General features: G+C 35.6%; 2 non-coding genes and 1 pseudogene across 2 annotated transcripts; 2 read left to right on the top strand and 1 right to left on the bottom strand.

The window, feature by feature from the left end:
- Window positions 1–2,308: 2,308 nt before the first annotated feature.
- LOC107908515 (major allergen Pru ar 1-like) lies at window positions 2,309–24,660 on the bottom strand (annotated as a pseudogene).
- Window positions 2,585–2,780, top strand: LOC121215023 (U2 spliceosomal RNA). The gene has a single exon (XR_005910758.1). It is a non-coding gene; the product is annotated as a U2 spliceosomal RNA (small nuclear RNA).
- On the top strand, window positions 3,585–3,780 carry LOC121214978 (U2 spliceosomal RNA). The gene has a single exon (XR_005910713.1). It is a non-coding gene; the product is annotated as a U2 spliceosomal RNA (small nuclear RNA).
- Window positions 24,661–25,143: the final 483 nt, after the last annotated feature.

The raw sequence follows: 25,143 nt of genomic DNA, 5'->3' as shown, positions 1-25,143 counted from the left end.
CAACCCAAATACCACCAGTGAAACCAATCGCCTCCACTTGATGGGAATGTTGAAATCTTAGCTTCTCAATGATTCTATTTGCCATATCACTATGACTTTTATCTCAAGTAGACTCACAATATCCGGGTTATGCTCCTTATAATACTCTCAAAAAATCTGTAGGAATTTGACACTCGCACAACCCTGACAATTCTAAGAAAAAATTGTTAAATTCATAAGGAAAGGATGAGAGGGAAAACCAAACCTTACTATTTGAGGCTCATGGATTTAATTGGGTGCTAATTAGCTCGACTATCGAATTCATTGATTCCGTTAAAGGAACCTTAGAATTACTAGTAACTTTAAATCGTTCCCCACAATCTCTAATTGTCCGATTAAGTCTCTTTCCGCTACGCATTTGGCTACTTCTGATCTCAAAACCACATCCCTTAAAGTTGATAGATGTATCACAGTCCCAATTATGAATTTCACCACTGCCTAAAGTTCTCTCATTTAAGCCATTGTTGTTATTTTTAAAGATGACTGCCGAGTGTTTTCCAATATTCAAAACCACATCATTTAATTTAACTATCATTTCTTCCGTACCTTCAAAAATGGGATTAAGACAAGAAACAATCATTGAGGAAGAATTAACAAAATTATTAGAACCATTAAAAATTCTAGAACCTATCGGGGGTTTGTTTGCAATGGAATTTCCATTATTAATAGAACTCCCGGGACTATTGCTTTGAAGGAGGGCCACCGGGTGCTAAAAATCCTTCTTGTCTCCTGACACAACTAGCTTATTGCCTACAAAATCTGCCTTGTAATTTCTCAAAATGGGTTTTGCATTTAATATGCGTGCCTGCTACTGAAAAGGGAAGGCCTAACGCACTCAATAGGATTTTCCCCAGAGCTTTAAAACTTGGTCCAACCAACTCACAGCCCACTTTAACCAAAGAAGCTTCCCCATTTCCCATTGGACTCAAAGTCCCAACTTCATTTTCATTCATTTTTATTCCAATCAAACTTTCCCCTTTCATTAAAATAGGGTTTCCTTGAAAAATAATCCCCTCCCTCGAGCCAACCCTTTTTCCTTAACCCCTACTGCTTTTCCAGATTCTTCCTTACTTGTCTCACCCTTCAAGCCTACCTTACTCGCCTTACCCCCAAGCCATCCGATGTTTGCGGATTAGATAGTGTACCAAATCTGGATCCCGATCCTTTTTCCCCCTCAAATCAACTTTCCTATTACCATTGACCCTTGAGTTTCGCCTAATTTTCCTCTCAACCACCATCCATGGCCCATTGATTGCGCTGTCCCCTCCACTTGCTGCCTGATTTAGAGCAGATTCCCCCCGCTCTTTTTCCACGGTCAACCTCTGCTCCGATAATGAACAGATTTCTTTCGTGTGTCCATCTTTCCACATTTGAACCAAATCATGGGAAGTGATTCATATTGAACCTTCTCAAGAGCTCCATTAACCATGACTTGTGACACAAGGGGCTTGTCAAGATTCACATAAACGACAATTCTTGTGAATTGGCCTCTAGTTCTGTTGTCTATGTTGAAGTCCAATCTGGCTACCTCCCTATAGTCCCTCTATTTCTTCAAGAATCCTTTTTTTATAAGAAACCTGAGAGTCTTGGTAGACATATCCAAGCCATCACCATGCTTGGATATGGTTGTAACGGATTAAACTCTTTGGTCCAAGGTTGGACAATCAAGTATTGCCCGTAGATTATTCAAGGGCCTTGCGATAAAACCTTCTCAAAAAAGTCTGTACACTGAAACTTTGCCAAGTAATATTTGTTTTCTATATCCATAAGATGAAAGGGTTTAGAGGGTCTCCAAAGGCTACTAATCCGATTGTTTAAAGCCCCATAGTCGATGTTCCTACCTAGCAGTTTCAGAACCACCGTAGTTTCCATTTCCTTAAAAAGGATTCATTGTATCCTATCAGAAAAATCTATTGCAGGAATCCATTGATAGTAGATCTGTTAATATCTCCTTCCAGGAATTCAAGATCATCATCATCCCCCATGCCAGAATTTGTCATCGCCGTTTTAGCAATGTTACCGGTTCCAATCCCCATTAGTTTGTCCTTCCATGATAGATTTGGGGTCGGCCTTGGGTCAACCGTCATTTCTGTGTTCGCCTCACCGTTGGTCTCTTCCTTCTTAGTATTTCTATCCACATCTTCTTGAGAACCTTCAACATCATCTACTTCCAGATGATTCCCATCACCACCGGATCCATTTTGTTCCAAATAAAAAGTCTTGAAACAAGATAATCTATATTCTAAAATCCAATTGCTGCTTCTTTGAGCAAAGCCAAAATCTCATTCCCGGCGTGATTTACAATTGCAAATGTAGATTTTGTTTTTCAAAGTTTTGATCGTTAGGAAAGTGGTTTTATTGTTGAATTAATTAGCTTAAGCATGCTTCTTTCAATGTTAAATTTGTTTGTCTGATGCAACTACGGAAACTAAATCTTTGCTGGGATGGTGCCTTGCTCCTTTGCAAAAGATCCCACATCAAGGAGCGTACATAAGAAGAGACGAGAAGCAGGTTTTAAATAGCGCGATGCTTGACAGAGATGAGCATACCTTTCTCGGCCTTTTGGCTAAGATCAAGTGTAGTATCTGTTCTTATCAGTTTAATATCTGATACGTGGGCCATTGGCTCACATGATATTAAAATTATTTTTAAAGGGGGAGAGTCCATCACAGTAGCTAGCTACTGGGGCTCTTGAGCGTCGCCCAGGCGTTGCACTATAGCTCGGGCCTGGCGCACTTCACCCAATTTCAGTTCCAATATTAGCAATTATTCTAAAGATACAAAGTTAATGGACAATTATGATCAATGAACCAGCTCCGATTAAAGAATTTTTCGGCTCTTTCTAAAGTTCCAGGCATGTAGCTTTCAAGTTTCACAAATTGTTCTTTAATGGTAAGCTTGATTGTTGATTTTTCTTGGGGAATAAAATAAAGTAAAACCAGAATCAATTGAAAATCTAAATTCAACACGTTGCGGATAATATTCAATATATAAATCTTGATAGATTCAGTAAATAAATTGGATACTTTTTATTTATTTATTTATTTATTACTGGCTTCACCCATTTCAGCTCAAGCTTCCCGGTAATCAGAGTAAACCATTGACCCTTTATTAGCAATCTGAAGTTCATATGAACCACCAAATTCAAAACTAAAAACTAAAAACTAGAAACTTTTAAACTCGATTCAATCGAACGGTCACCCCTAATTCAAAAAATGATATTTTTTGACATGATAACTCATTTAGTCCACTAACTTTATAAAATGAGTCACTTTAGCCTTTCGTTTAGCAGAGTCGTAATCCTATTCGTGGTGTGTTTTACAAATTGCAAATGCAGTGGTTTTCTTGTTGAAAGGTGCCTTGGTTGTTGATTCAAATCCTAAGTGGCCCCAGAACCAGTCTATTCAGGAGGGGTTCAGTCTTTATAGAAGCACCAGAAGGCGGCTCTTTTATAGCTGATTTGCATAAAATCCCACATCAGGAAGGGTACGAAAGAACAGGCGAGAAGCAGGCTTTAAATTACCCGATGCTTGATGAGTAGAAGCATACCTTTCTCGGCCTTTTGGCTAAGATCAAGTGTAGTATCTGTTCTTATCAGTTTAATATCTGATACGTGATCCATTGGATCACACGATATTAAATTTATTTTTTGAGTGGGAGAGTCCATCACAGTAGCTTGCTACTGGGATTCTCGAGCGTCGTCCAGGTTTTGCGCCACTGCTTGGGCCTGGCGCACCACACCTAATTCCAGTTCTAAAAGTTACACTTATTCATGCAAGGGATAAATTTATCGTTGAAGATAATTAGTTGTGGCAACGATGCTTACAAGTCAAACAAGTGATGGCCTAATCTGGCTCGTGAACGAGCACTGAGAATGATCTGAATCTAGACACCTTGGATAATGTTCAATATAAGACCCTGAATTCATGTGATTAGAATGTGGCAATTTGTAATTCTTTTTTCTTGTTTTCGTATTTCCATTTGACTTTGCAAGGTAATGTCAACAGAACATAATTAACTTGTTAATTCAACCAATCATTGCCTATTTCTATTAATAATAATAGTTTTACTGTCGTGAACCATAAAACATTGCTTTCAAGTATATATTTTGTAACGACTCAAAAGACTTATTACAATGGAAATAGAAATGATGAAATCCAGAGAGACAAATCACTTATTACACATTCAAACACAGTTTTTGGGTAAGACAAAACATGAAACATCATCCAAGCCACACCATTAAACGTTGAACGCAATGAAAGTAGAGTTTCGGAAATCGGGATTTGCCAACACATAATTTTCAATAGCTTTCAAAAGAAGGGCTCTTCTCGGATGCTTCCTTGATTTGGAGCATTAGGTCTGGAGAGATCTTAATGTCAACCAATGGTGTAAAAGGTGGTAGTTACCTTAATACTTGTTCCTCCATCTGCTGCTGTTACTGTTAAACAATAATATAAGTTTGATGGTTAATTTGTTAGTTTGTTATGCAATCTGTTAAGCAGTTGGTTAGGAGCTATGATTCTCACATGTGTATATAATCCTCATCAATGTGTTCATTCAAGATAAGGAATAAAGACTAAAGAATTATACTATACTTTTATTTCTGTGCATACATATTTTGTGGTATCTTACATGGTATCAGTCTGCATGTGAAATATGAAGCACCGCGAATCGTCTTTTTGCTGCCTCAACCAGTGCAAAAGTTTCTCGCATTAAGCATGATCGTCACTCTACAAAGAAGGGTGCGTTAACTATGAAAGAGTATATTGCAAAAATAGAAAATATATGTGCAGCCTCTGGATCGGTGGTGTCAGAATCCGAAAAGGTGGAAGTCATTTTGGCTAGACTCTCGTCAGATTTTGATGCAGTATTGACCTTGGCCTTGTTCTCGACGGAGCCTCTTCCCTTTCGGCGTTTAGTCGATGTTCTCATGGAGGTCGAAAATCGACAGATGCGGGTGGCGCGTGAGGTTCCCATGCATGCTCCGCCTGTGGTTGCTGCAATAGTTGATTCGATTTCAGGCGATGTGCGTGGAGGACGTGCTACAATGGGGTTGCAAGGGTGTGGTTTTCGGTCACGATTGTAGTGTCAAATCTACAATAGATTTGGTCATATGGCGCAGCGGTGTTTCTATCTATTCAATCGATCCTACAATGGCCCAAATGCTTCCACCACGGTGTAATTTTCGACGGCTTCTACGCATAATACATAGGGGTTACAAGGTTTTGGTTTGTTGGATGGTTTTGGGTCTGGTGATTTCTTGGGAGGCTGGTCGTCTTTTTCGAATCGGGAAATGTATTCGTCGCATGCTAGGGAATTTTACCCTAATGGAGCTGATTATGTGGTTGAGTTTACTGGTGGGTCAAGAGGTCATTGGTTTGGGTCTATTGGTGGCCCATCTGAGTGTTATGATAGGCGTATCGTGCAGAATGATGTGGGGCATGTTGTGGGCCAGCTGTCTGTACTGCATGTTGGGCCTTCTGCTGCAACATACAGGCTGAGTTATGCAGGCCAGTTTCAAGGGCAGTCTGCTAGGCAGCGTTTTGGGCCGAATGCAGGCCAGTCTATTGGACCTGTTTTTGGACAAAATAGTGGGCAGTTTCAAGTGCAGTTTGCTGGGGAGCGTTTTGGGCCGAATGCAAGCCAGTCTGTTGGACATGTTTTTGGACAAAATAATGGGCTGACTGTAGGCCAGTATATTGAGCCTGTTAGTGGGCAAAATAATGGGTCGATCAATGCTAGTAAAAATTTTGGAATCAGTTCTCTTGGCCTAATGCTAATTCTGTTGATTTTGAAGGCTTTATGCTTCATAATGCTCCTAAAGTTCCGAGGCGAGCTAAACCAAGAGCACATGTATTTGATCTTGATTCCTCACAGTGTGTTGGGCTACCCCAAATTCCTGATTTTCATGCATTTGATTTTTCAGATGCCACAGTATGATTCTAATTTTGGTAATACTAACTCATGTGTTCCTATGCCGATAGGAACCTCATCATGGTATCCAGAATCAGGGGGCACTCATCATGTGTGTCAGAATGCGTTTGGTTTACATACCTCCACTTCGTATATAGGTAATTCTTCTCTTTTAAGGGGAAAGGGGGCTCCCACTAAAATTTCATCTATTGGGAATACTGTTTTACCAACAAAGAAAATGTTATTGCATCTTTCTAATGTTTTGTGCGTGTCAAGTATCCAGAAAAATCTTATGTCTGTTTCTCAATTTGTTGTTGACAACAATGTATTTTTTGAATTTCACCCCTCTTATTGTGTTGTTAAGGACATTCAGACACAGGAAATTTTACTGCGACGCCAAGTTCGTGATGGTCTCTGTCAGTTTTCGGCTAGTTCGTCTGTTCTTTCTGATGTCATTCCTTCTATCAACAACACTGGAATCCAAGATTCTCGATTGAATGATGATGATGTCTTTTCACTGTGGCATAAAAGACTTGGTCACCCTTCTTCTGTGTTAAACTTGTCCTTGACAAGTGTCAAATTGCTTCAAATAAAAAATATCTTGATAATGTTTGTATTGCTTGTCAGAAAGGGAAATCACATAAGTTGCCTTTTTCATACTTTACCACTGAATATGTTGAATTGTTTAAATTGGTTGTCTCTGATTTTTTGGGACTCGCTTCTGTTGACTGTGGTGGTAATATGTATTATGTGTTGTTTGTTGACATGTGTAGTCGGTTTACCTGGGTTTATCAGATTAAGCTTAAATCACAAGAAGTTGAGTGTTTTAGTCAGTTTTAAAAAATGGTCAACACTCAGTTTGGGAAGACTATTAAGAAATTTCAAAGTGATTGGGGCGGTGAGTTTTGTGCTTTTACTTTAGTTCTAGCTAGCCATGGGATTCTTCATCGTCTTTCCTGCCCTAACACTTCAGAACAAAATGGCGCTGCTAAGCACAAACACAGGCACATTGTGGAAACTGGTCTTACACTTTTGGCTCAGGCAAATCTATCTATGAATTATTGGGGATATGCATTCTGCGGTGCTGTGCATCTTATTTATCGGTTACCTACATCGATTTTGAAAGGTAAATCTCCGTATTAGATTCTTTATGGTCGTGAGCCTACGTATGATCACTTAAGGGTGTTTGGTTGTTGTTGCTTCCCGTATTTACGTTATTTTATGTCACACAAGTTGGATTTCACTTACAGCCATGTACGTTTCTAGGGTATAGCTCTTAGCATAAGGGTTATTATTGTCTCACTCCAAAGGGTAAAGTTGTTATTTCTCGTCATGTTGTGTTTGATGAACGTCAGTTTCTATTTCATTTGTCTGAATTGCCCACTGTTAAGTCATCTTATCATTTTTTATATATGTTCCAGTCATTCGAACTTCTTCTGTCCAGTCTACTGCACAACCTAGCAGCATCATTGTCCCATCATCGACTGTACCTTTACCTTCTGATCTAGGTTGCAATTCTGATCCAGGTTGCAATTCTCGTCGATCTGTTACGGTTGAGTTGCCAGATATGCTTCATTCCCGTGAGTCCGTCACAGTTGGTTGACAGGCTGAATGTGGGAATAATATAAGGGAGCATTGTCTTTCAAGTTCGTCTACAGAAGCTAGTCCGATTGGTCAATTCACTGTATCTTCAATTATTCCTTCTCTTCCTACAGAGAATACACATGCTATCGTTACTCGGTCTAAGGCAGGCATTTTTAAGCCTAAAGCTTTGACAGTTGATGTTATAGAATTTGAGCCTTGATCTATTTAGGAAGCTCTTGCTCATATAGAATGGAAGTTTATAGTTCAAGTTGAATTTGATGTTTTAATGACCAACTCTACCTGGGAGCTGGTTTCTCTACCTCCTGGTCGGAAAGTGATTGGATGTAAATGGATTTTCAAAATAAAAAAAGAATCATGATGGGTCAATTAGTCAGCGAAAAGCTTAGTTAGTTGCAAATGGGTGTTCTCAGGTTCCTAGCTGTAACTTCAAAGAAACATTTAGACCATTGGTCAAACCTGCTACTATTCGAACCATTTTGTCTGTTGTTGTGACTAATGGTCGGATACTTTGTCAAGTCGATGTAAACAATGCCTTTTTGAATAGAGACCTGACTGATGAAGTATTTATGCAGCAGCCTCCAAGATATGTTCAATATGGACCAAATGGTGAGCCACTGGTGTGTCGTCTGAAAAAGGCTTTATACGAATTACGGCAAGCTCCCCGTGCCTAGTTTGAAATATTAAAACAATTTCTTATCTCTACTGGGTTTGTCCTGTCTAAAGCTGATGCCTCCTTGTTTGTTAAAGTTTCAACCACGTCCACTGTTTATATCTTGGTTTATGTGGATGATATTGTTATTACTAGCAGTTCGACTAATGAAATAAATTGTTTTGTTCAGCAACTACATAACAAGTTATCTTTAAAGGATACGGGTGAGCTTCACTATTTTTTGGGGATTGAGGTCACTCGGTCCTCCACTGGTAGTCTTCATTTATGTCATCGCAAATACATTCAAGACCTTCTTGACAGGAGTTCTCTGGCTAATACAAAGAGTGTTCATACACCGATGGTTAATTCATCAACTTTTTCTAAAGATGATCGTGATAAGCTTGATGATCCTACTGAATATAGAAGTTCGGCTGATGTTCTTCAATATGTGGTTCTGACTCGACCAGATATTGTCTATGCTATAAATCATATCTGTCAGTTCATGCATGCACCTACTACGGTTCATTTGATAGCCTTAAAACGTATTCTGAGATATTTACATGGTACTGTTACTCATAGGCTGGTTTTTCGACATTCTGACAGACTATCTTTGGTTGGATATGTTGATGCCAATTGGGGTCTTAACTTTGATGACCGTCGATCTACGACAGGGTTTTATGTTTACTTTGCCCATATGTATGTTTCATGGTGTTCTAAGAAACGACAAGTTGTATCTCGGTCAACGGTAGAGGCTGAGTATAGAAGTCTAGCTGCAGCTTCTAGTGCTATTACTTGGTTAGTGTCTTTGTTACAAGAATTACAAATTAGTTCTGCTGATCCTCCTATAGTTTGGTGTGATAATTCAAGTGCGGTTGTTGTTACAGCCAATCCAGTCTTACACTCCAAATTCAAACATGTTGAACTTGATTTGTTTTTTGTCCGTGAAAAAGTGGTTAATGGGTCTCTTATTGTTGATGAAGTGCCCGCATGTGATCAAGTTCTCGATATTCTTACTAAACCATTATCTGTCTCTTTATTTACTCGTATTCAAAGTTTTCGGGTCATACCTGTGGAGAAGCTGGGTGAATGTTAAACAATAATATAAGTTTGATGGTTAGTTTGTTGTGCAGTTTGTTATGCAGCGGGTTAGGAGCTATGATTCTCACATGTGTATATAATCATCATCAATGTGCTCATTCAAGATAAGGAATAAAGACTAAAGAATTATACTATACTTTTATTTTTGTACATACATATTTTGTGGTATCTTACAGTTACAAACTTGGTCTCGTAGCTGATTTTCTCCACCACGTTGTTAAAAAAATCACTTTTGATCACAACGTAAGTGTATATCAAGTTGTCTTTGTCTAATACATCGACTCTGTGTTTCGCATATGTGAATCCTTACCCTGCATTTGATATCAACCAAATCAGACTTGCATGTAAGTATCTAATATAACTACATCTATTGGAACTAAGAATGTGAAATGAATGAAGTTATTAGTTTCTTGAGCTTGAAAGCTCGATACTTGCTGAGCAGACAAAACATAATTGGGCTTGAAAGAAAAAAGAAAGCAAGAAAAGAGAATTTTATGATGAAATTTTCATTAACATTGAAAGATGGCATAATGCCTGTAATGACCCAAAATTCACGGGCATCAGAAAAGTATGATATTGGGCCTCTCTCTTAGTAAATTGAGTTCGAAAATAATTATTAGAAATATTTACGAGACTAGTTGTGTGTTTAATTAGGTTTTAGATAGGTGAATTTAGTCTAATTAAGAATAATTAGAAAAAAGAATTAAATAGAGTAAAGGGTAAAAGTTTACTTACAGATTAAAAGAAAGTATAAAGGACCAAAATGGCAATTAAGCCAATTCACAAGTATGAAGCGGCATAAGTGGGTAAGATTGAAGATTTTTATGTGATATTTTTTTTAATTTCATTAATAATCATTAAGGTTTAATATTAAATAATAAATTATTATTATTATTATTATTATTATGAAATAAGTTAAACAAAGACAAATGTATAGAAGTGATTTAATACAAATGTATTGATAGAAGTATATACATTTGTAATAATTATATTAAATTATTAGATAGACATTTATTAGATAAATAATTAAATTATAAGATTTTCGTGTGATAAATAAAATAAATGATGACAAGTGTATGGTATAGATGATATTGTACAATTATAAATAAAATATATATGTACATTTGTAATATTATCAATTGTTGTTAAATAGATTTTTATTAAATAAATAAAATAATTGACAAATAAATGGTATAAAATTTATACAAGTGTAATAAAATAAATATGTACAAATGTAATTAAACAATTGGTTTACTTAATATTTAAGCATAAGGAATTTTATATTAATATTATATTAATTATTTAGTAATTAAAAACAATAAAGCAAATAAAATAAAGTAAAAGAAAGAAACGGAGAAGAAAAAGAACAGAAGCTATTTCGAAAACAGGGGAAAGGAAAGAAAGAAAGAAGAAAAAGGGAAAATAGGGTTTTTAAAGTTTGGAGTTTAATTTGGTAAGTCAATTAAGCCCCTTTCTTTTAATTTTGATGTTTTAGAAACTTTAGAGTGGAGTTTTGATGAAATTAAGTAGAGGTTTTGGAAGTTTATAGGTTTTTAAGCATGGTTCACGTTGAATAAATTGATGAATTAGGGATTTAATTGAATAAATTTTAAGTTAGAATTGATAAAAGGATTAAATTGTAAAAGAAAGTATAAGTTTTATGTTTTACGGACTAAATTGAGGGAAATTCGAAATTAGAAAAATATGCTGAAATTTTAATAGTTAAATTTGAGTTTGGATGAAATTTGAATAGAAATAGAGTGTGAATTGAATTAGAAAAGTAAGAAAACTTAGTTAGGATTAAATTGAGAACAAGGTAGGAATCGATTAGAAATTCAATTATTTATTATAATTAGTGCTGTAATTAATAGTGTAAATTATTATTATTTTCTTAGCTAACAAAGAACCCGAGGCATCAGCATCAAGAGGAAAGGAGAAAGCTATCGAGGACTACAACGGGAGATTTACGGTTTGTATTACTATAATTCAAATTATTTATTATTAAATGCTATATTTAAATTTATATGTATGGTAAGTGAAATATATGGTAAGTATTATTATTAAGTTGAATAAAATTCAATTGAATGATGAATATATGTGTGGAATTGAATTGAATATTGACTTGAAAAATGGAAAAGTGAATTTGAATTGAATTGTGATTGAAAGTGAAAAAGTGAAATTGAACTGAAATGTGAATTTGGAGACCCTATTAACTAGTCGGGCTGAGTCGGATATAGTTGGCATGCCATAGGATTGGAAGAGTTTGAGGATACTTCGACCTCGAGTCGATGAGACACTGGGTGTCACTATATTTCTTCGGATAGATTCGATGAGGTAATGGGTACCAACTTTCTTTGGCTTTGCCGATGAGACACTGGGTGTCAACTATTGCTTCGAACTATCCGATGAGGCACTGGGTGCCATACTGGAGTGTTTGGTTGGATCCGTGTATCCGCCAAAGTCTGAATTTTGTCAATAGGGTAAATAATAAAATGATAAACTGAATGAGTTGTTCAATCAAGCTATTGAAATGAAATGAGAAGTCGAATTGTGAATTGAAATGTGATATGAGATTGAGAAATGAATCTAAGGTTCATGATGTGTCCAAGTTCCAAATTGTGGATATATGATATTAATTGATGAATTGTTATTGTGGAAATATGAAATGTGAGTTTAAATTTTTATGTATGATTTTATGCATTACATGTTTATTAATATTATAATTTGAATTATGGTAATATCACTGAGTATGAAATACTCAGCGTACAGTTGTTTCCGTGCGCAGGTCATTAGAGTTCAAGGTCGAGTTCAGCATCCAGAAAGATCCCGACTCCATCAAGAAAATTTTGGTGATGTATTTCTTCCTTTTGTTTAAGTGGCATGTACTAGGTGATTGAACACGAGTTGTGTATATATATATGCTAAATGATCTTGGTTGTGAGTAAATGGTTATAATCTTTTGAATGATAAATAAAATAGTGAATTAATTTATTAAGCATGATTTAGTAGCGTTTTAAAGTATAAAATCATTGATTCAAATATTGGTATTGGTTTGTTTTTGGTTTTAAGTTTGTAGGGGGTTTTATGTAAAAATAAGTAGAAATACTGTCGAAATTAAAAAAAATGAAAAAAATGAATGAAACCAATTAGCATAAATTTATATGAATTTATAATCATTTTATAATATGTTTGTTATTTATTTAAGAATTATTTGTAAATTGTCCGAGATATCCGGTAATGTCTCGTAATCCTATTCCGGCGACGGTTTGTGGTTAAGGGGTGTTACAATGCCAATACATACACTACACCAAAATATGCTTTTAGCGGCATATTTTGTGGCGTTTGCATGACAAATGCCGCTAAAATTCGAGTATTCGCGGCGCAGTGAACTAAACGCCGTAAAAGAACATCATTAGCGACGTTTACAACCACATGCCGCAAAATCTCCTATCCAAAACACAACATTTTCGTCTTCATGTATGCAAGAATTAGTGGCGCTTCAAAAAACACGCCGCTAAAGTGTCTTAGCGGCGTTTTACAACAGCGCGCCGTAATTTCTCCTAACCAAAACGCATCGTTTTTAGTGTTGATGTATCCTAGAATTAGTGGCGCTTCTCAAAAAACGCCGCAAAAGCGTCTTAGCGGCGTTTTGCGATATGCGCCGCAAAATATCTTAACCAAAACGCATCGTTTTTGGTGTTGATGTATCCTAGATTTAGTGGCGCTTTGTGATATGCACTGCTAAGGCACCGTATTAGCGGCGTTTCGTAGAAAGCGCCACAAAATATCTTTACTAAAACGCGTAGTTTTAATATTGATGTATACTTATATTAGTGGCGCTTACTAGAAAACGACGTTAAAGAATAGATTTAGCGGCGGTTGAGCCAAAGCGCCGCAACATAACTTAACAAAACGCAGTGTTTGGTCTTAAGCTATGTTACATTTAGTGGCGCTTATAGGAAAACGCCGTAAAAAATCTGAACCAAAACGCACCGTTTTGGTCTCGATGTATACTTCAATTAGTGGTGCCGACGTTAAAACGCCGCAAAAATATCTTAACTAAATGCGTAGTTTTAATTTTGATTATATTAGTGGCGCTTTCTAGAAAACGCCGTTAAAGAATATCATTAGCGGCGCTTGAGCCAAAGCGTCGCAAAATATCTTAACAAAACGCAGTGTTTGGTCTTAAGCTATGTTACATTTAGTGGCGCGTATAGGAAAACACCGCAAAATATCTGAAGCAAAACGCACCATTTTGGTCTCGATGTATACTTTAATTAGTGGCGCTGACGTTGAAACGCCGCAAAATATCTTAACTAAAACGCGTAGTTTTAATTTTGATGTATACTTATATTAGTGGCGCTTACTAGAAAACGCCGTTAAAGAATAGCTTTAGCGGCGCTTTGGATCAAGCGCCGCAACGTTTCTTAACAAAATGCAGTGTTTTGTCTTAAGCTATGTTACATTTAGTGGCGCTTATAGGAAAACGCCGCAAAATATCTGAACCAAAACGAACCGTTTTGGTCTCGATGTATACTTCAATTAGTGGCGCTGACGTTAAAATGCCGCAAAAAAGCAAAATACCTTAAACAAAACGCAGCGTTTTTGTCGTTATGTATACTAAAATTAGTGGCGCTTTCCTGAAAGCGCCGCAAAATATGTTAACAGTAATTTGGTCTTAACCATGCATTATATAATGTAGGTTATTATATATTTAGTTTATCATATTTGGTTTAGGTTTAGGTTATTAGAGTTCATTATATAATGTTTAGTATTTTTAAATTATAGTTTAGGGTTTAAGCTCTACGATGTAGGTTTAGTGTTTTTGATTTAGGGTTTGAGACTTTGATAATTAAGGTTCAGTGATTATTATAAGTTAAAAAGTTTATCGTATATAGTTTAGGGTTTTAAGGTTAATCATTATATAAAGTTTATTATTTTGTGAATATTAGAGTTTTGAGTTTAGGGTTTATGATGTAGGTTTTGGTGTCTTGGGTTTAGGGTTAGTAGTTTGGGGTTTAAGTTTTGAGGTTTGGGATTAATTAGTATTTTAGGGCTTGATGCTTTTGGTTAACGGTTTGTAGTTTATAATTTAAGGCTTACAATGCATGGTTTTGAGTGTAAGGTTACGGGTTTAGAGTGTAAGGTTTGTAGTTTAGGGTTTAAGAGTTTAAAGTTTAAAGGTTACGAGTTAAAGATAGGGGCCTATGGTTTAGGGTTTAAATTTATTTTTTCCACATTTAAGGGATATGCTAAAAACATTGGAAAATATATGTTAAAAATAGAAAAAAGTGAAATAGTATTATTTTAAATAATTTGAAAATAAGTTTAACCAGTAGTGGCGTTTTGCGTGAAAACGCAACAAATATTTATTGAAAGATAGCAAAACAGTGTCGTTTTGTCTGATTTTTTAGTGGCGTTTTAGTAAAAACGCCACAAAAGGAGTTATGTTAGTGGCGTTTTTTAAGAGAACGCCACAATTTTGGTATTAGCCTTTATTAAATGTTGTCGTTTTTATGTAATATTTCAGTGGCGTTTTATTATAAACGCCGCAATTATGCTATAAGTGTTTCCTAAACGTTGTCGTTTTGTATCTTTGAAATTTTAATGCGTTAGTGGCGCTATTTATAAACGCCGCAAATTTGGTACTGAACTATCGTAAACGGCGTCGTTTTTGTCGCGCAGAATTTCCTTAGTTCACCCCCTCTTTGATTTCCACAAATTCATTCCCTAATTTCCCATTTCGTATTCCCCCAATTCCCCGATTTCATTTCCCCCCAATTCCTATTCCCCCAGTTTCCCCGATTTAATTTCCCTAAATCCCCAAATTCCCAAATCCCCCCTGTAATTGCAGTTGGCTCCACTCCGGCGGTCGCTCTATAACCCGCTTTCGCAGTCGTCTACTTCTTCTATTCAGTGTTTCTTCTATTCGGTTAAGGTTATATTTCTTCGCATTAAAGCCCATTATTCCGTAATATTTGTTACCTTGTTGAATCGAGTGCATGTTTTCGATATTAATATTTTGGATTATTTTGTTCAAGGTCACAGAGCAACTATTCTAGTGGAGGATTAAGGCTTGGGGAGTTGTTCATCTGCTGCAAGGGTAAGTTACTGATTTGGGGGTTCAAAATTTGATTTGTGTTAAACTATTGAATTCATAGACAAGAAGATTAGGGGATTTTTAATTTTGGTTTAAAAATTTTGTATTAGGCCAGATGTCGGGGGTTTTCCGAGCTTATTCTGCTTAATTTAGGCCGAACATTTCCTAGTGCTTGCCTTGCATGGTTTGATTAAAAAAAAATACCCGAGTGTGAAAATGCAAAAATAAAAAAATCCCTTTAACAAAGCACTCCTTTGAAACGTGGTGGGTAAAGAGGATTCTCAGTGTCATGTAAGGTGCGGTGATAAAGTTTGGTTGGACTTGGATTGATGCTGAAATGGAATTAAGCTTGTTTTGAAGGGACGTTTCAGTTAAGCTAAGGAACTTTTACCAAAGGTTTTTCCTGTATCTATTTTATAATTTATAAACATTAATTTTTATAGAGTCGGCCTTATTCCTTCCAGCAATGTTATAATTTATAACCACTATAGCCACACTTGTGGTTCAAAGGGTATTGATGCATGTGGAAATGGTGGATATGTTCTAAAGTGGAAGAACATAAACGGTCCTTAGTATTTTTCAGCTTCGCCCACCATTAGAATTCTTAAAAGCAACCATGGAGCAACACTGTAAAAAGAAACAGTTGCTTGAAAATCACGAAGATAAAAAGCCACCTTTATGGTAGCTCTGTTACTTCCACATGGGTCCGGTTTTGTGGACCCTGGATTCTGAAACGCATGAGCTAATCGCATGCATAATGTTTGATTGTTTAATTTGAGTAGGTCATCAAAATTTAAAACTTTTGAACTATTTTGGGTTTTAATTATTTTGGATTCTGAGTGCTTGGGTTTTTTAATTTTCGGGAAACCCCCAACATGTGGCCTAAGGCAATCGGCAATTGCATCTGGGTATTTAAATCAATGCTGCGTATTTTATAGATTGGGTGTTCTCGTATTTGTTAGATTTTTTTTTGATTTTATATTGGTTGGTGATTATATAACTGTTCTCGTAATTTATAATTTTGCTTTAAACATGTCCAGGTAATGAAGATGATTTTTAAGTTGAAATTTATTAGGCCATGTTTTTTAGTCAGATTTTAACCCGAAAATATATCATCTTTGTTTGTTTGTTAAAATTGTTTTTTCGGCAGATTCTTATTGCAATTTGTGATTATATAAGTGATACATTAGTAAGAAACCTAAAATTTAATTAGCCGATTGAAAATGGGTCAATGTGTTCTAGAATCCGTGTTACCAATTACTATCTATTCGGTTTGTAGTTTGTAAACTATGAATTCGGTTTATAAACTACTCATTTATGGTTTGTAATCTGATTCATTTATGAATTCAGTTTTAATTATTTGAAATGAAATATTTTAATTAATTGGTAACAATTTGCAATGCTTAGAAAATGAACACATAATTGTCATAGTCCATCTAGCATGTTAATATTTTCCAGCAGCAACTTTGAAAGGAATATGATTTGGACCGTTCGTGCAAAAAACGAAACCAGTCGTGCCAAAAACGCAGTAAATTTAGATTCTTTTTATATATTACATATATTAATATGGATATATAACCTATATTTCAATTTTTTGTAATGATAACATTTTCTAAATAATTATAAATATTGTTTTAATATCGATATAAGTTTTCTAAATTTATAAGGTTTCTATATTAGTATTAAATTTATTACTATTAAATTTATAAAATTTTATAAATATTGTTTTAATATCTATATTAGTATTATATATATTGTTTTAATATAACCTATAAAATTTAAACGTTTTCTAAATTATTATAAATATTGTTTTAATATCTATATAAGTTTTCTAAATTTATAAGGTTTCTATATTAGTATTAAATTTATTACTATTAAATTTATAAAATTTTATAAATATTGTTTTAATATCTATATTAGTATTATAAATATTGTTTTAATATAACCTATAAAATTTAAAAGTTTTCAAAATAATTATAAATATTGTTTTAATATTAAATTTATTAGTATTAAATTTTTAAGTTTTCTAAATAATTATATATAAGCTTATATATCTTACATAATACATAACTACATAACAAACATAATAAATAACTTACATAATAACACATACCGTACATAAATTAAATAAGTTACATGATACACCAAAAAAAAACTTACATAACTTAGATAATATCCTACATAATAAATTAGTGAATAATACATACTTACATAAATTAAATAAGTTACATAATACACAAATTACATAACTTACATAATACATAATTTACATAATACACACCTGACATAACTTACATAATACATATTTTACATCACTTACATAAGACATAACTTACATAAGTTTCATAATACACAACTGACATAACTTACATAATACACAACTTACATAAGTTTCATAATACACAACTTACACAGCTTACATAACTTACACAAGTTACATAACTTACATAATAAATAACTTATTCCTAAATCCTAAACCCGTGCAATTTGTAGTCAATGTCAGACTTCAAGAATTAAGAAATGGACCGTTCTTGGATGAATTTGTCAAGGGTTAGCAACAGTTATCGAAATGGGGTGCAGAGTTTTCAAAATTTTGCATTTCAATATGCAAGCTAAGAGAACATGATTCTTTGCCCATGTAAGATGTGTGTCAACATAAACTGGCATTACCGTGAGGTTGTATACGAGCATCTAATTGTTGATGGGTTTGTTAAGGGTTATAAGCAATGGCTTTTTCATGGAGAATGCCCTAGAAGTACTTCCTCTTCAACGATGGATGTATCTTATCCTAGTACTGCTTACCATCAGTCTGATAGAGGGGATGACATGGAATGTACGTTGCGGGATGCATTTAATATGCACAATCATGGTGTGCAATCATTCCCAGGGGATTTTATGGCATCTGATGATTGTAATATTGGTGGAACTGCTTTTACCGAACCGGGAAGTAGTGTACCTCATGAAGAGCCAAATGGAGAAGCGGCGAAGTTCTACGCTCTACTTAATGACATGAACGAAGAACTGTATGAGGGATCAAAATTTTCAAAAATGGTCTTCTGTGTTCGTCTTTTTCATTTAAAATGTTTGGGAGGGTGGACCAGAAACTCGTTGACAATGCTATTAGAGTTTTTGAGAGAGATGTTTCGTTTGCAAAAATCCCTCAGTCATGCAAGGATATGAAGAAAATGATAAAAGATTTAGGCATTGGGTACAACAAAATCCATAGTTGCCCAAATGACTGCGTGTTGTATTGGGGCGATCGGAAAAACCAACAGTGTTGTCATGTGTGCGGCCAATCCCGTTGGATAAATAGAAACACAGAAGATGGGAATGACGATGAAAATGATGCACAGTCGAGGAAGAAGCCAGTTAAGATTTTACGGTATTTTCCTTTGATACCAAGGCTTCAAAGGCTTTTCATGTCGTCGAAGACGGCGGAGTCAATGACGTGGCACCATGATGGACGAACCAATGATGGATTACTAAGGCATCCGGCAGATTCTTTAGCTTGGAAAGCATTTGACAATAAATTTCCAAACTTTGCAAGCGATCCTAGGAGTGTGAGGCTTGGGCTAGCATCTGATGGATTTAATCCTTTCAAGATCATGAGCACTGCCTACAGTACTTGGCCAGTAGTGCTTGTTCCTTACAATCTGCCTCCGTGGATTTGCATAAAGCAATCTTCCCTTATCTTATCTATGATTATCCCTGGACAGAAAGGGCCCGGGAATGATATCGACATTTATTTACAGCCACTTATTGAAGAGTTAAAACAATTATGGGCTGGTGTCGAGACATACGATGTGCTGAGAAAGGAGAACTTTAATTTACGTGCAGCTTTGATGTGGACCATTAATGACTTTCCCGCTTATGCCAATTTATCCGGTTGGAGTACTAAGGGTCGTTATGTGTGTCCTTGTTATGCTGCACAAACATGCTCACAATGGTTGTACAATGGGAAGAAGTTCTCTTACATGGGGCATCGTCGGTGGTTACCGAAAAATCATAGATTTAGATTTCAGAGTTCTGTATTTGACGACACTGAAGAGTTCAGAGAAGCTCCTTCCCAGACCAGTTGCTCTGAAATCTTGTTCATGTTGGAAGATATGAATTTCATTTATGGGAAAATGAACCAACCGCCAAACACGCAGAGAAACAGAATATCATATGATGAAGCCGATGAAAGCTCCGACGAAGAGGACGATCTTAATGAGGCGCACTTGTGGAAAAAAAGAAGTATTTTTTTGAGTTGCCTTATTGGGAGCATCACCTTTTACGACACAATCTTGATGTTATGCACATTGAGAAAAATGTCTGCGAGAACATTGTGGGTACAATTTTGAACGTCAACGGAAAATCAAAAGACAATCTTCAGAGTCGACTTGATTTAGTCCAAATGGGAATTCGGCCTGATCTTCATCCCAATCCACTTCCGAATGGGAAATATCGGTTGCCGCCTTCTATTTTCTAAATGTCCAAGACGGAGAAAGAACTGTTTTGCATGGTGTTGAAGGATATAAAGGTTCCGGATGCGTATGCATCAAATATATCTTGATGTGTTAGTGTTAAAGATCGAAGATTATATTCGCTAAAATCACATGTCTATCACATCTTGATGCAAGATTTAATGCTAGTTGCTCTACGATGTTGTATGTCCAAGAAGGTGACGTCTTGTATCATTGAACTATCCAACATAATGAAAGCCATTTGTGGCAAAGTTTTGGATGTTCAAGAACTTCAGAAGGTACAGGATTGAGCCGCTTTGACTTTATGCAACATGGAGAAAATCTTCCCACCTTCCTTCTTCACCATTATGGTTCACTTGATAATTCATCTCCCGTACGAAGCAATTCTTGGCGGACCCGTTTTCTATCGATGGATGTATCCCATAGAAAGGTCTTAAAGAATTATTTTTAAAATTTTCCTTCATTCACCTCTATGCCTTTAGTTATAACTTTTGATAATGTTGTATATTGTGTTTAGGTTCCTATCCAAATTAAAGTCTTACTGCCGCAACAAGCGATATCCAGAAGGATTGATTGCTGAAGGCTACTTGGCAGAGGAATGTATGACCTTCTGCTCGAGATATTTGGAAGATGTCGAAACAAGGTTGAACAGACCAAATAGGAATGCTGGACTCACGGACTATGACTTAGCCGATACTTATTTGTTCCAAAGTTTTGGACAACCAATCGGCAAAGTTGAAATTGCAGAATTAGATCATTTATCGTGGGTACAAGCACATCGATATGTTCTGTTTCACCACGAATCATTGGAACCTTTACGGAAGTAAGTTCCCCAAATTTTATAAATATTTATCAAACTAAAAATTGTTTATCTTCTAACAAAGATCACATTTTTTTAAACATAGTGAGTACAAACAAATATTGAGATCTCGTTCGCGCTCCCGAAGAACACAACATCGAGATATCAATAAGTTGTTTACAGAATCTTTTTATGAATGGTTAAGCCAAACGGTATGTGGTTGGAGCTTTCGCTTACAAATTATAATGCTTTCTCATAACATTTTTAATTACTTAGTTTACTTTCCATTCAATAGGTTTGGAATGGGAAGAGCGTAAACGACGAAGTTAAATGGCTCTCCCGAGGTCCAAATCGAGTGGTTAAAAGATATAGTGCGTTCCTCATCAACGGATTCAGATTTCATACAAAATATCGCGAGAGGTTGAGGAGAACGCAAAATTGTGGAATAGTTGTTAATTCTGTAATTACAAGTTATGCTAGCGCTAGGGACAATAATCCTGTCGAGGGAAATATGGAATATTTCGGACAGCTTACTGACATAATTGAGTTGGATTACTACAACAAATGGAAAGTTGTCTTATTTCGAGCTGATTGGGCCGATGTTAATACAGCTCGTGGAATCAAGCAAGATCAATTTAGTTTTACAATGGTGAACTTTGACCGATTGATTCACACAGGACAACAACTGATAGATGAGCCGTATGTATTCTCAAGTCAAGTCAAACAAGTTTTTTACTCAAAAGATCCAACTGATGAGGGTTGGTACGTTGTACTCCGTAACATCCCTAGAGACTTGTTTGACATGGGCAGTGGAAGTAGAGATAACATCGACGACAGATCAGAAACTTTGCCATTTCCAGAACAAAACTTAAACGATAATATCCCTAGTACTAGTGCACAACTTCAATGGGTTCGTCAGGATACAGATGAAGATATTTACGAATAATGATGTAGTAAGATTTTATGATTGTTTAATTATATGTAACTTACATTAGTATTAAATCTTGGTCTTATTATATAACTCAACTATTTTATATGTGCTGTTATTGTTGTAATTAGTTATTAAGTTTAATTACATTTTATGTGAATTGCAGATAAAATGACTAGACGAAAAATTATAAGGGAAAACATTGTTCAAAATGATCCAAACTCGACAGAAACAAATAGTACTGAACAACAGACAGCAATTGGATCTTCGAATGTTCCGATTACACACGAGGATCCTACGAAAGTTCAAAGTAACTTACATTAATTCCATGCGTGTTGACTTATAATTGATTTATTTTTCAAATTTTTATATTATAATATACCATTTTTAGCTGAAAATGGTAGGACGCGTAGAGGTCGAGGACGTACGATACTTAGAGAGTTATACGAGTTAGATCCAGTCGAGCGTGTCAAGGTATGCAGAAACAGTTTTGGTCAGCCTGTTGGATCAGAAGCTCGACTTTTAGCAGGATACATGGGCATTTTAGTACGAAATGGGAATATGTTGCCTATCAACTACGGGTCATGGCGTCAAATGCCCGATAGCAACAAAAACCAAGCCCTCGATAATATTAAGGTAACAAAATGTTAATGTCATCTGTAATGCTTGGGAAATAGTTTCATTTATATTTACTTTATTAACTTATGTTTTTTGTAGGCGAGGTTTGCTTTAGAGGTCTCCGATGCTTATGTTAAGAAGGCATTGGGAAAAAGATGGAGAGACAATAAAAGTACTTTGAAGAAAAAATATTATAAGACAAAAACAACCCTCGATGAGAAATTGCAAAATGTCGCGCCGGGTATGTTGAGGTACCAATGGGAAGATGCGGTTAGATTTTGGCATTCTCAGAAAGGCGAGGTACGATGTACTTCCAAACTATTGTAATTATTTTGGTTTATAGTATTTACTATTTACGTACTAAAACTTTTATAACGTAGGATCGTGAACGAGTTGGAAAAAGCAGCCGGTAGCAACAAAAATTCACTCACACAGCCGGGTCGAGAAGTTTTACATGTGTAGCTGAGGCGGGGGTATTTTTAATTTTTTAATATTCTCAAATATATATAACTTTCTATTAAATAATATTTTTACTACTATATTGTAGGAACGGTCGTCCGGTCAAAAGTTGGACGCCTACAACTTTTTGAAATTACACATAAGAAGAAAGATGGATCTGCTATGACTCCTGAAGCTAGTGAAATTATGGTACGTTTACTTAATACGATTTCACTTGTTTTAGTTATTTATAATGTTTATTTTCTAATGGTTTAATTCATTGCATGTAATGCGACTATTGTTATATTGCATTTGTTTTTTTTACTATATATTGCGTTCCTAACTATGTGATTTATTTATTAGGAAAAACTAAAGGAAAAAAATACGGAGTACGAAGCGATTGCTTCTAGTGATAGTTCGGTTCATCTTGAAGACATTGATAACCGGATTATTACTGAAGTTTTGGGTCCTGAAAAGTATGGTCGGGTTCGATTTCAAGGATCTTTTATCAGCCCAACCCAATATTTTGGATCCAGCTCGCACCAATACATGGCTTCGGGGAGTCAATCTCAAGCTGAAGTTCAGAGGTGAAAAGACCAGATGGCTCAGATGCAAGCGACCACATTTGAGGTTCAAAGGAAATATGAAGAACTTCAGCAGCAACTTAAAGCAGATGCGGCAGCGAGGGAAGCAGATGCTACAGCGAGAGAAGCAGCGAGAGAAGCAGCCATAGAAGCAGAGGTTCAAAAGAAATATGAAGAACTACAGCTACGACTTCAAAAAGATGCAACATCGAGAGAAGCAGAGCAGAGCAAAAAGTACGACGACCTTCAATAGTAGCTTCAAATTATGATGAAGATGTTTCAGTAGTCGCAACTTCCGCCGTCATAGTGTATGTTGCATAAATACTTTTAACGCTTTTGTAAAGAAAATTATGATTTTACTTTTATTTATCAATTAATATTATTTTAGTCATTTAATTTGAAATATTATATAAATTTATTGTTTTTGGTTAGTTTAGATTTGGTTGCTTTTGATTTGTTGTTGCAGGAGGGCTGAAAAAAATAAAAAATTTTATTTTAAAAAAATTCCAAAATTAGTGGCGTTTTTTACAAAAGCGCCGCTAAAAGTCATATCAAAACAGTGGCGTTTGTGAAATAAGCGCCGCTAAAGAACACTACTTTTAGCGGCGTTTTTGAACAAGCGCCGCTATAGAACATTACTTTTAGAGGCGTTTTCCTCCGAAGCGCTGCTAAAGAACATGATATTTAGCATCGTTTTTTTCCTAAGCGCCGCTAAAGAACATGATCTTTAGTGGCGTTTTTTTATGTAAGCGCCGCAAAAGTTAGCGACGTTGTCGTTAGCGGCATTTTTTATGGCGCTTCTACAAGCGCCGGAAATGGAGTTAGTGGCGTTAAAAAGCGCCGCTAAAGACCCAAAAAAACGCCGCTAAAAACCTGTTCTGTTGTAGTGATATACTAGACATAAGCTGGTCAAAAATAAGCAAATTGTTACCTAAACATTACCTACTACCACCAAGTAACCTTGAAACTAATGAAACATAACTTGCACACTTAGTAAAGCTGATTTATCAGCTCAAACATTGACAAATTACATCAAGTACATTAACAACTTGGTTTGAATCTAACTAAGTTACAAAATGTTAATTAAAGTAACAAAACTAAACAAAAACAGCAGCACCATCTTCAGCTACAACATTCATGGCTTGGGCTACTTCTCTGCTTCTTGGCTGCATGCAGGCCAACTTCAACATCTCAATTTGTAGTAGTTTACCCTTTAAGTAATTAAATTACCTTCGGCAAAGGTGATCTTCTTGATAGTTCTAGGGCCACCATCTCCTTGAAGGAGCTCCACACTCTTGATTGCTTGTGGGGCTTGTGGGGCAACCTTGGGCATTAGGGTGTCCAGATCAACAACAAAGGTCTTAAACGCCTTGGCAGGTGGGAGTGGGGTACTAACCTCTGCTTCTTTTGCAAAAACACCCATTTTTCTCTTCCAATTATACAAACAATTTGATTAAATACAAATATTTATGAACTGATACTTTTTGGGTATGAGGTGTGGGAAGATATGAGAAACTAATATGCTATTTATATACTCACACTCCTATTTTCCTTTCTTCATTGGATAAGATTCCATCACAGAGAAATTGTAAAAAAAATAGTGTCTCGTGGCTTAGAATTAAGCCGTATTTATATTAGTTTGCATGAGATTCAAGTTAATAGCTACATTTAATAAAGCTTGACAATTGGAAGATGGTAATAATAATTTTTAATAGCCACATTTAATACGGTTGGGCAATTCGAAGATGGTAATAAAAATTGTTGCCACGATAAAAATTGGTGCATTATCATGGGTCGGGTGGGTTTATATATAGTATCTAGACTATTTTCAAGTTATTATCCAGTTCGACTTAAAAGTGCGCTTATTTTTTGTTTAAGTTCAACCCAATTTAAAAAAGGTAAAATC

The sequence above is a fragment of the Gossypium hirsutum genome, chromosome D02, assembly GCF_007990345.1.
Source record: "Gossypium hirsutum isolate 1008001.06 chromosome D02, Gossypium_hirsutum_v2.1, whole genome shotgun sequence".
NCBI lineage: Eukaryota > Viridiplantae > Streptophyta > Magnoliopsida > Malvales > Malvaceae > Gossypium > Gossypium hirsutum.
The sequence above is the reverse complement of the archived record's forward strand: the minus strand, read 5'-3'. Positions and strand labels throughout refer to the sequence as shown.